At 28.7% G+C, this 12,731-nt stretch overlaps 1 protein-coding gene across 1 annotated transcript in view; it reads right to left on the bottom strand.

Moving 5' to 3' along the window:
* The window catches only part of sdt (MAGUK p55 family member stardust), a 57,510-nt gene extending 56,090 nt beyond the window's left edge, over positions 1-1,420 (bottom strand). The window contains exon 1 of the mRNA XM_015516930.2: positions 986-1,420. The gene's annotated coding sequence lies outside the window, so the exon portion shown is untranslated. The remainder of the gene's footprint in view (positions 1-985) is intronic.
* Positions 1,421-12,731: the final 11,311 nt, after the last annotated feature.

Genomic DNA, 12,731 nt, shown 5'->3' with positions numbered 1-12,731 from the left:
TTAAGAGTGAGTATTTTTAAAGAGGACATAGATTACATTTTGATCCATAGTCCTAAAAGGAACAATATTCGTTTGATGCATACAATAATTATTAAAACCCACAATTAGAAGGTATGTGGGAAGTAGCTCCGTCAAAAGATGCTAATTATCATCTATAAGCTCATTCCAAATACCTATAACAGTTATTGCTTTGTATAGAATAATTTATAAAAACAGTATGCCGTCAATAATCCTTACGTATCAATTATGAAATAAGTTAAAGCTAATGTTTAGTTCTAGTTTTTTTTTTTTAGTTTATTTTTTTTAGTTTCGTCGATGAAATGGTTATTTTAAAAACTTTACTTGACTGTTTAAAAATTGCAAAAATCTGAAAATGAATAAATTCACGATTAAAGAAAATAATTTTAATGAGAATGTTTGTGTAAATATTATAGAATGATCACAATGAGATATGTATAGAATATACATATTTAGGTATTTGACAGACTCTTCTAAAATTAATGTATTAAATAAGTAATTTTAATATGTTTTGTTTTTATTTTTTTTCATTTGAAAATTAGATTTAATAATACGGATACTTAACAACACCTATAACAACATCAGATAGGTCCTAAGTACTCACGAATCATGAAAACAATCCATCATTCAAAATTGTGCTTTTAGTATTTGGAGGCAAAATTCAAAATATTTATTTAAAAAAATACAATATCTATTCATAAGATTTGTAGAATACTAAATAAATATACTACTTTTTATAACATATATCCCTCATAGGAAGTTAGTAGTTATAAATAAAAATAATTTTAAATTTTGCATAAAATACATTAGGAACATTAAAGAAGGAGATTATGATAATAAATTGAACGAAAAATTAAAAATATTGTTGGAATACCAAACACAAAAGTATACTTCACAATACTTCGGGATAAGTACATATAATATTATGATGTATTGATGTGTACATGGTTATGTAGATATAACTTACTTGAGCCGTAGAATCCCAGTGCGACGGCCAACAGTATAATTTAATTTAGTATAAAAATATGTTATTGTAAGTATAATATATCAATAATATAATAATAATAATATGACGACAGCTACGTTTTACTCCGATATCCGAACGCGCTTTCAAAATCTACAACGTTTCGTAAGCTATACTCTACGATGACCGTCTTGGTAGCGATATATTGTTATTTTCGTATACTATATGGAATCTAAGTCTAATGATGAAAAAAGCCACGTTATTATCACATGATATTATTAAAATATAATATTATGTTTTGTTATATTTTATGTATTGGTGTGCATAGGCGTATGATTATTGGATATACCTAACAATAATAATTATTATTATTATTATTGTATTCGTCAACGAGATCCGTCCGTCCGTACGCTACGGCTCGCGCACTCACCGAAAACACAGATACGAGAGCGCGCGTACGCACGCACATACACACACGAGCGCACACGTACCTCTAAAATATTATCTCCAGAGAGATATTGCCGGGAGAACGACGACGGCGGCGACCGCGGCGGCGACGACGACTACGAGACGGCGGCGGCGGCAAGCGCCCATAATAACGGGCTGGAGGGACATGGTCGGGGCGGTGGCGGCGCGGAGGTCTCGGCAAGGCATCATTCTCGTTTGGCGGAGTTACGGGCGGCGCGCTGTGCGCGTGCACTACGCCTCAGAGTCGCTCAGCGTGGCCGGCGGTCCGAACTCTCGGGGGCGCGCTGCTGCCGTTTATTGATCAGCGGCGGCGGCGGCAGCTGTAGCAGCGGCTGGGCGATCCGCACGCAGCATCCGCGTCGGGGCCGACGTGGCGTATATTATACACGTTCTCGATGTACGGTGGCCCACGACCCCAGCTGAAGCCGAGGGTAGTTGCGCGCGAGCGACCGCGTTCCGGTAACCGCGAAAAGTGCGCACGTGGACCAGGCGCTTCACGTTACCATACGTATGATATATTACCTAATATTATTATTGTACACAATAGCGCAAGCGCGTAACACGCGTCCGCGTCATCATCGTCGCTATGATCGGTGCGCGTTTCGAATTCTGTCGTCGATGGCGAACGTAGCCGTTTATACTGTATATAGGGGCGATCAGTGAGGAGGAGGGCTAACAGGACTCAAGCCCCCTAAAACCATATTTTTTTTAATTAGTTTTTCGATAAGACTTATAATATGGCATATTTATAATACTATATTTTTTACGTCTTATTGTACAAAATACATTCATACAAAATCAATAGAGTTTAATGTTTATTTACTGGTTTACCTCTACTAGGTACCTTCAAATAATACTATTTTACATTTTTACGGCTGGTACCGAATTGGTTCTCGAACGGCCGAGCCTAAATTTCTCATGCCGAATTGGTACGCGTTTGAAAAAGGTATATTTTATTAAGTTTAACCGAATTGGTTCCCATATAAAAAATGGGTTGTATGGTAGATCCGAATTGGTTCCCGTTTAATTACGCACATTTTCCAGAAGTAACTTCAAAGTAGGTTTGGTTAAAAATGTGTGCAAAAAAATATATAATACACACAATTTAAAATCAGTGAAGTCAACTAGTCATCACTTTTATAGGGGGGCAAAATAAAAATAATTAAATACAGTAATTACAATTTAAAGTCGTTTATTGGTAAATTCTAAATTTAAAACAAACGTTCTTTAAAGTTTAAATATTCAATTCAATTCATGAAAGCTTCTCATCAATATACTCAGCCATACAATTCTCTAGGTATTGGTCATTTTTTCTTGTTGGTAGTAAATTTATAAGTACCTACGTATATCTCAATCGTTATCTTAATCGAACGGGGTATCAGTGATAATTAGCTAAAACTGCAATACAACAATAAATTTATATTTTATTTTTTATATTTCAAGTAGAGCATAAGTACATAAGTACATCTTTATATTTTATAGTATATAGTTTATATTTATATAATGTACCAATTATTTAAAATTTTAACTATTTGACCTAAACACAAAAATTCGACTCTATCTAATAAAATACTTTTTTTTAAACGGGAACCATTCGGCCAAAAGGCAACTCCCATTTTTACGTCTGACTATTATACCCATTATCTAATACCTACAAAGATATGTTACCTAACAAAGATTTGAATAAATACCATTTAGTAGCCTAGTAGCCGTATACTTTTGTTAAATTTAATAGGTGATAAATGATTATAGTAATGTCAGTTCACAGATTCTCTATTGTAGATATTGCCGTAAAGCTGTAAACTATCGAGTGTTGTAGAAAATCTGAGATGCTAGTTTACCGTGTAGGTACTTACTGATAAAATAATTACTTTTTTTAAAACAAAATAAATATCATCTTAAAGTAGTATGAAATATGATTAATGATTATGTTTCAATGGAATATTTAGAAGAGATTATGAGATGATTATTTATTTTAACTAAATCTATTTTTCCATTTTTTGCGACTTTTTATAACTTCAAATATCCAGCCCCAAAATCCCAATTATATATATAATATATTTATATAACATTATGTAGTATGTACATTGTACACGTATTGAATTAACTATTAATAAAGTGGTTATAAGTTTAAATTAGTGCCATACGTTTTTTCAGGAAACAGCAATCCTCTTATCCATCAAAACTTAAATTGTCTATTAAATATAATTAATAAAAATCGATATTAATAATTCGTCCGAATTTTTGTATGTTAGTCAGTTCGTTAGTTTTCCATGGATTTCATCCTACTTATAAAGGCAATAAAAAATGTTCAAATTACATTGAGTTAATCTTCAAGATATAAAATTTTGACAATTTTTCAATAGTTTTCGAAATGGTTTTGTGCTCGGTTATTTTAATCACCGAATACTAACCACAGAAAGCCGCTAAAAAAATACGTATTGTATTATTACTGGGGGAGTGTTGCTGCGTAATCGTATATACCTAAATGAAAAATCATAACTTTTCCGGTTAGTCCCCGTAGTCCGTATTGTAATCTAACGTATCAAACTACAATACAAATAGATGTATAAGATATAAATTAAAATGGTTGGTACCTACATACTATATAATGTATTTTATAATATATGACTATATATTATATATTATATAAGTAGGTTGTATGTATCTTTTCCAGACAGCTAGATTACATGAAACAACTGGCTTATTTTAAACCTATTAAACTATGTATACTATAATGTATTGCTAGGTGTGATTGCGGTAAAAAAAATTGTAATATATTCACCAAAATATGAGGAATATAAAGGAACATCAGGAAGTGGAAACCAATAACAATTTAGAATTAAGCAATACAACCAACCATAAATGTTTGAAAGTAAAAAAAATGTAAATAAAAATACCACTCATGACACTGTAATGACCGGGTGTTGGCCAACGCGTCTCGCTTCGGCTCACCTCGGCGCTCGATATATATAGTGACGCGTGACGAAAAATAAAATTTTAAAGCAATATAATATACCTAGTCGGTCAAAATGTTAAAAATCTAGTATCAAAAACAGTTATACCATTATACTTGCGTGCAGTTACGATTTTAAAACAAACACGACGTACCGACCATTGTGAGCACTAAAATTTAAATAATTATAACCTAAGACATTAAAAATTCACAAAACATTTAATAAAAACTATACAATAAGTAGATACATATTAAAAAGCCTCAAAACACTTGAAAAATATAAAATATATAAGTATAGTAATTTAGTAAGTACCTACTATATTATAATAACTAATACAATTATTAAAATATACAAAATGTTACTACTTTTGTTGTGAAAACAGTAATATAGTGTATTACCACCTTATGATTATTGATTTATAATATTATAATTAACACAATAAGATATATGCATTATTTAATATGAATAACCTACGATATACCTATTACCTATCGATATATTTATATTAGATCAATCATTTTTAAGAATATGTGGATTAATATCGAAAAGATTTAACCATATATATACAAAAATAAATCTGTTTTATTTAGAATCTTTTGAACCATATTTAACATTAACAATTATTGAAGTTGGATAATTTTTCAACCTATAGATTTACAAATAAGAAGACTCACACATAAATTATCACCTATGTTATATTAAATATATAGTTTTTACCTGCTGCCTGCCCCACCATTACGCAAATAACTATACATACAATATAGAGCAAGGATCTCCTAATCAAATATAAATATAAGTTGAACTTAATGTTTGAATTTTGAAGCACGTTGCGTGTGTATGAAATAACTTTATATTAATTAGGTACAAATAGCAAATTAATATAGAATTTAGTAATAATTATCGATTTAACGCTTCATTTACCTACTAAATACATTTCTTTTTTGGATTTGAATTTAAGGACACCTAGCGTATAATTATTGTCAAATAAATCAGCTAGAATTTTATACTCAAATTATTTTTAACTTTGTAATAGTTTAATTCTTACAAACAAAAATTAAAATATTATGTATTTATTATAAATAAATATTCGTAAATCGTAATATAAAAAAAATAATTTTGAGCGGATTCCATTGTCAGTCTAGAGTATTTTAACTAAATAATTTGTAATTTTTTAATTTAATAAATATTGTCAAAATTAGAAATTTAAAAAAAAAACAAATAGTTCTAACAGTTATTCGTTTTTAATAAAGAAAAAATTAAAATATCGGTACCAAAGAAATCGAATAAATATCCAACGTTGTAAAGTTTGAAATTCAAATGCTTATAAAAATTTAATTTGTCTTTCCGGTAGACAATTTTTACTTGATAAAGGTAAACGAGCTTGCAAAAATCAGGTATTGAATTTTGAATCTTAGATTAAAATAGATACATTTTTATGAATTTCTAACTCAAAACACTTTAAAATTGATGTGATTTTTACCTATTTTGTCAAAATTCAAACTTTAAATGTTTATAAAAAAAAATTGTGACTCTATATTTTTAATATTTTTCAACTGTCACTGTGACAATAAATTAAAAGCCTTGTATTAAATTTTTACGTGACGAATAAAATTGAATTGATATTTATAAAATTAAAAAAAAACTAAAAGATTCACTTTCCACCCAGAAAAGATACTGTTGAAGAAAATCGAAGCATTTTTACTGCCCCAAAAGGCAATTACAGACAAAAACAAAAACAAAAAATAAAAATACACGTCATTCAAATCAGTACATTTATCATTCCACTTAGAATCTCAAAAGAGATTTACTGCAATTGTGTAATGGATATGTTAAATTTGAATTCAATGATATTAAATCATTGCATACGAAAAACGATACTGAGGGAATAAAGTCTATTATCCCATTTAATACTATTATTGTAATAATTATAGTAATTTTATTTTATGCTATGGAGCATTAATACTTCAGTAGGTTTGATTCATTTTTGTCAAAAAATTACATCTTAAAAAATGCCATTGGGTGTATACAATTTAATAGCAATTATTTCAAAAGTTTCAAGTATCACGAATAATATTTTTAATTACAACATAATAACTATAATCGTTATTTTTGGTTGTAATATGAAATATTATTCAAATTTGAGTTTATTATACTTATCACACTTGTGTTGATATACTCGTATTTTAACATTTTTTGGTGACAGAATGAACTACTAACATAAAACCTTGTTTTGGATTTTCAATCGTTAGGTACCTATAATAATGAACATTTTATAAATTTTAGACTACAAAATAATTTGAATTCCTTTTGACAAAAACTTTTAAAATTAAATTTTATGTATTTTTAGTATTATAAAACTGATATTATAACAATATGTGACTGTGTGAGAAATATTGTATTAAATTTTGAAACTTTTTGAACCGACGAATACAATTTTATTCGTAGAATAAATAGAATTTAAAAAAAAAATAGTTGAATAAATAAATCAAGATTGAATGAAAAAGTCCAGATCGAATAAAAGAAACAGATTTAAAAAGGCCTATAATTGAATAAAAAAATGGAATTGAATGAAAAAATTTAAATAAAATAAAAAAAGCAAATTTAAAAAAGGCCAAAATGATGGTGGGAACAGTAAACATTTATTCAGCCCCTTTTTATAATTTTGATTTTATGCTTAAAACCTGCAGGCTGCAGTAACGCACAAATTTTGAAAATAGACACACTAATGACGCATTAAAGCTTAGCAAAAGAAAATTTCAAAATTTGCATATGATGAGGGAGATGTTGAAATTTACGTATTATACCTACCTAAACATCTGATATTTAAATATCTAATACAAATATCCAACAATATGATAAAACATATTATAAGCACTACGTATTTTTTTCATTTATGCACTTTTAAACATAAACAATTGAAGTACCCATTTCAGCTTACAAAAAAGTAATAATTATTAAGAAGTAGGTATGAACACACTTTACAGTTTAAAAAAATAAGAACATTTTCAGTTTCTGCACTTATCGAAATCAGATTTATATAATAGGTAATATAATATTATAAACTATTATAATGGATCAATACTCATAGCCCTGAACAGTATAAAACCAATCCTGCATGTGTAGTAATCTAAAGTATTAAAATTAGGAAAATATGACTGAACATAAACCACAACTCAAATCGGATTAATGGGGATATATGACCATTAAACATTTTTATCAACATTCCATTGCAATATCATAACTATTAAAATCTATAATAAACCTGGTTTGATTTACAATGGGCTCTTTTGTCAATGTCGATGAATTTTTAATACAAAACTTGCTTACAGAAGAAACTTTCACGCCTTTTTGTGAAATAATTAGATTTCAATACTATTTTATCATTTTAAAGATGAAGACTGGTACCTATTACATTATTATTCAAAAACTTTATTTTCAGAAGTTGTAATATAAACGTTTATAAGACAAAATATACTTAAATTGTTGAGTATTTTGAAATGTTTTAAGTTAATTCAACAGTTTAAGCCCAATGTGACCAGAAAGTTTTCTATTTTCAAATTAACAAAAATTATAAAAATCCTACTATATTCTAAGAGGCTTGATCAATTTGACAAGCGTCTAGTGACATGAATACATGAAGTGATAGTAAAATCTGTGATAACTGATAATGATAACGAAGTCGGCCATCTTGCAGCCATTCGGATTCCCTGTCGGCTGTCACTAGATGCTTGTATCATTTTGTTCTGTAAACTCGTTTTTTATCGTTGAAATGAAATGGTTTGATTTAATTTTTCGTTACGCCACATAATACTGTATGCCCGCCGTTACCCATTACTATACACACTGCCTGAATAAATAACCACGGTTGTGACTGACGATTAATCGGATTAATCTGATACAAATAATTATGTTCTATATGAATGATAAATTTATATTTCAATAAATATTTGTGAAATCACCAATTAAATTATAATATAATAATATGATATATTTAATGAAATATGTCAACTCAAAAACAGTCAGATATCTTCTTAGAAACAACTAAATTACGTAGTAGAAATAAGCTTAAGAGATCACATGAAAAACAAAAACACCAAATATTATTTATAATAATTAGTAGTTAGTACTCAGATCTACACTGATGCATCTAATACTGAAATGGGAATAGGACTTGTTAGTAGTAGTAGTCCACCCCAATGTAACTAAACAGTTCAAACTTAATAATTTAAGCGGTATTTATATAGCCGAATACCTAATACCGTATAAAGGAGCCCAATTAACTCTATAGATTAATGATACATAAATATATATATGTTCCGACTAACTCTGTGGCTTAACTAATATGCAATCCAAAATATCAACAGAGCTATTGGCTCTAAAAATTAGTAACCTTCTTTCCAAATCAAACAAATACATTAGATTCATTTGGACTCCGGAACATAGTAACATAAAGGGAAACCTGCAGAAGGAAGATAAAGTAACTAGAAATGTATTTAATATTCCCTACAGTGAAATAATTCCCTTTTCCTCGCTTGTAAACATACAAAGAAATATAAACAAATACTGCATTGATTTGTGGAATACAAAATGACACACGATCACGGAAAAAAAATTGAGAGAAATTAGGTGCTCTGTAAACTCTTGCCGAAATATACTGATCTAAACAAAGAAAAAGTTGGCATTAAGTTACATACTAAAAATTAGGGAAGTGTAGGTCGCTCTGCACTCTGCTCTACAGTAGTTTACAAATGGGTAAGTCTAATAGATGGTATTAAATTTGAATTCAATGATATAATATCATTGTTTACGAAAAATGATTCTAAGTGGAGACAGTTTGTCAGTCTAGGATATTTTATACTATAATAATATAATTTATTTTTTTTTTATTTTTTTAATAAAAACATGTAGATAGAATTATGTACCTAACTCACTCAGTCATTCATAGTATAGGACATAGGTATCTAAAATGTATTATAAAGTATTAACTATTAATATAAGTCATTAACGGCATTAACTACTAAAATTAGGATAATATAAAGTATACTCTAGAAATATTAAGTTACCACGAATAATATTTTTAAATTACAACAATATAATTAAAATTGTTATTCTTGGTTATTTAATATGTAATTTCATCCAAATTTTAACTAAAAAAACTATTTAAAAAAAAATGTATTTGTATAGTTCTTAGATGTTTTTGCCTCAGAATAAATGACATATTATATGTGGAATCTTTTTTTAAATTTTCAAATTTTTTGATTCAATGAATAAAATTTTATTGACATTTATAGAATAAAAATACGAGTATATAAAAAAAAACGGAAAATTTAAAATGTCTATAAATAACTTAAAAAGATTTAAAAGATTTTTTTAATTGTATCAAGTATAGAAATTACTAGTATAAACATTCAGTGAAAATGTCATGTATTTACGGCAGTTTATTTTAGAGTTACATTAATATCTAAAATCGAAGCGTAAAAATTAGGTGGGTTACTCTGGCACCCCAATGTTCGAATTTTTTATTTTTTGTTTTCCTCGGTGCTTTTGAAAATCACTGGGAATTTTAAAGTTTTACCTCCCTATTGCATCAACTATATTCACTTTCCAACCGGAAAAACTACTGAAGTTAAAAATCGAAGCATTATTTCGACAACTCATAGTGTACACAGACACAAAAAAAAACACACGACATTGTAAGATCAATACATTCATTGCTCCGCTCATCAAAATCTAAATTAACAATAATATAATATAGGTAGGTATGTTGATATTGTCAACATTTATATTTTATAATATATGATATTATTCTTTAACAGTTCCAGCCCTATTTTGTTTATTTGAGAAACGACGATTTTGTGCTCAGCTATATATTATATTAAATTAATTACTATAGGTATACACTCCATAATCCATAATAACATAGCCACATAGGTAATAATATATTAAAATATTATGACCTCATCATGATTATAATATTGGGATCATATATTTTTTTCAATTATTCACTTACACTTGAAATACTGATTATGAAATTTAGTTACACTCAAAAATTATTTAATAACAACTGATAAATAGGTAAGGTAGCACCCATCCCTAACCCACCAACCTATCAATATTTTGTCAGGGAAACAAAATTCATGCTGCTGCATTGTATCATCTGCATGACTATACCTAATTGTTTAGGATTCCATTTATGTCCCAGGAGCTTTACCATCTGAAGCTTAAAGATATCTATAACGACTGTTATTGGGTTTCACAATATGGCATTAAATAATAATAGCACTCTTATTAAAAATATTTCAAATATAAAATCTTAAAATTTACCTACGACTTATCTAAAATTGACTTTTAGATAATAGATTTACAACTAATACCTAATTTACGAAACAATGGAATTATCTATACCACCCCTGCCGATACCTACATACCTATGTTTTCGTGGCTCATCGCGGGTCTACGTTCAGACTTCCGCCTTTTTTATTCGACTTACTGCAATCTCTCATTGTCGTTATTGAACTTGGGTCGACTCTTTTGTCTATTTTAAAGTCATCACAACAATTATGATTCAAAATCAAAATTAATAGGACACCTTCGTGTGTTGTTTAAACTATGTCATTAAGTCAAGAATGGATACTAAACGTGAAGACTAAAATAGACGTGTTATACATTTTGTACTTACGTTTGTAGTCTTGACATCTTGTCATCATATTATTATATCCAATTTTTTTTTTTTTTTAAGTTTAAGGCTTCAACAATTCAGGTTTTTAGCCTATTTTATATCCATCAATATTATTAGATTATTAGGTATAATTGCAGTTTAGCTCCCAAGCGATTTTTTTTATTGAAACATATGTATTTCAACGAGTTTAGGACGATGGTGCAAAAATTAGTTGGTGCAAACCATTATTTTGGAAATTATAGCCTTCCAAAGTATGCGGTTGTATGACAAATAGTACGTATCGCAGCGTGCGGCGCGCTTATCATATAACACAACAGCTGTTGACTTATGTTACTCTTAAGTCTTAGGGTCTTAAGTCTCTAACTGGCCATCGAGTATGGCGACCGAAGCTGGTAGGCGGAGGTAGCCACTTTACTTGATAATTTTGTTATTTAACTCTTAGCTCTGATTTTACTTTGAAATTTAAATATAATCATTTGAATGCGAGAGTACTTCATGAAACACATCACAGAATCTACCTAGTTAATATAATTATAATCCTAAAAAAAAAAAAATTAAAACGTCGTAATACGCATGCGGCGCGCGATAAAAAAAACGTAAAATCACATACTTTGAATTTGAAAGGCTATAACTTTCAAAATAATGGTTTACACCAACTAATTTTTGCACCATCCTTCTTAACTCGTTAAAATACATATGTTTCAATTAAAATAATCAAAAAAATCGCTTGGGAGTTAAACTGCAATTGTTCCGATTATTATTATAAATATAAAAATGTTGTACAAATATTTTACCTTCTATAATAATGTATGTATTTTTCCATGATTAGAAAAACATAATAACTGCGACCTAACCAAAAAAACAGAAAATAATTAACACCTACATACCACAGGTATGTCATATAGGTACCACAGTTGAAGAATATTATGATGAACATAGCTAAACCATAGAGTAAGAAGAAACCTAATCATAAACCATGCTATGTAAATACCTACAACGGGTTAATATAATAATATTGTACTTTTTTTTTATTATTTATTTATTCTTTAAAAATGTTTCAGCACACCAGGTGCAATTACAAATATATTTACGATTATAATTTAATCTATACATTTAAATTTATGATAGTAATGATATAATATATTAGTTCATGGTAATAAGTTTTAAGTTTATGTAATGTGTTATAATAATAGTAATAATAATAATTATTATGATACATATAATTTAATATTAATACCTAGTATTGGTTATTCTTCATCTTCTGATGAGGGCTCTAAGCTCTTCATTGTCCATTGGGGGTATGTCTTGGGGCAGTTGAGGTTTTAGCCGCCTATTTTGGGTTTTGCTTCCTAATTAGTAGTTGGTAATGACGGCCGCCGTCCGATTCTTTTAACTTAGCATGGAAGTTTTTGAATTGGGTTTTTTTTATTTTTTTTTAATTAATGAAAAGGCTTCAACAGCTTAGGTTATTAGCCTACCTGCCTACAGAAAGTTATAACAATGTAAAATTATAAATGTTTACAACTTATTGTTTAAGTGTATATAATAAAAAAATTTGTATATAGCTTCTGTGTTTTCTTCGCTGAGGGCAAGTCGGAGAGAAGATGAATTTTTGAATATTTTCCGAGCTACGGTGTATTTTGGA

Source organism: Diuraphis noxia, unplaced genomic scaffold (assembly GCF_037042655.1).
Source record: "Diuraphis noxia isolate RWA-SAM2 unplaced genomic scaffold, SU_Dnox_SAM2 contig0004, whole genome shotgun sequence".
NCBI lineage: Eukaryota > Metazoa > Arthropoda > Insecta > Hemiptera > Aphididae > Diuraphis > Diuraphis noxia.
The sequence above is the reverse complement of the archived record's forward strand: the minus strand, read 5'-3'. Positions and strand labels throughout refer to the sequence as shown.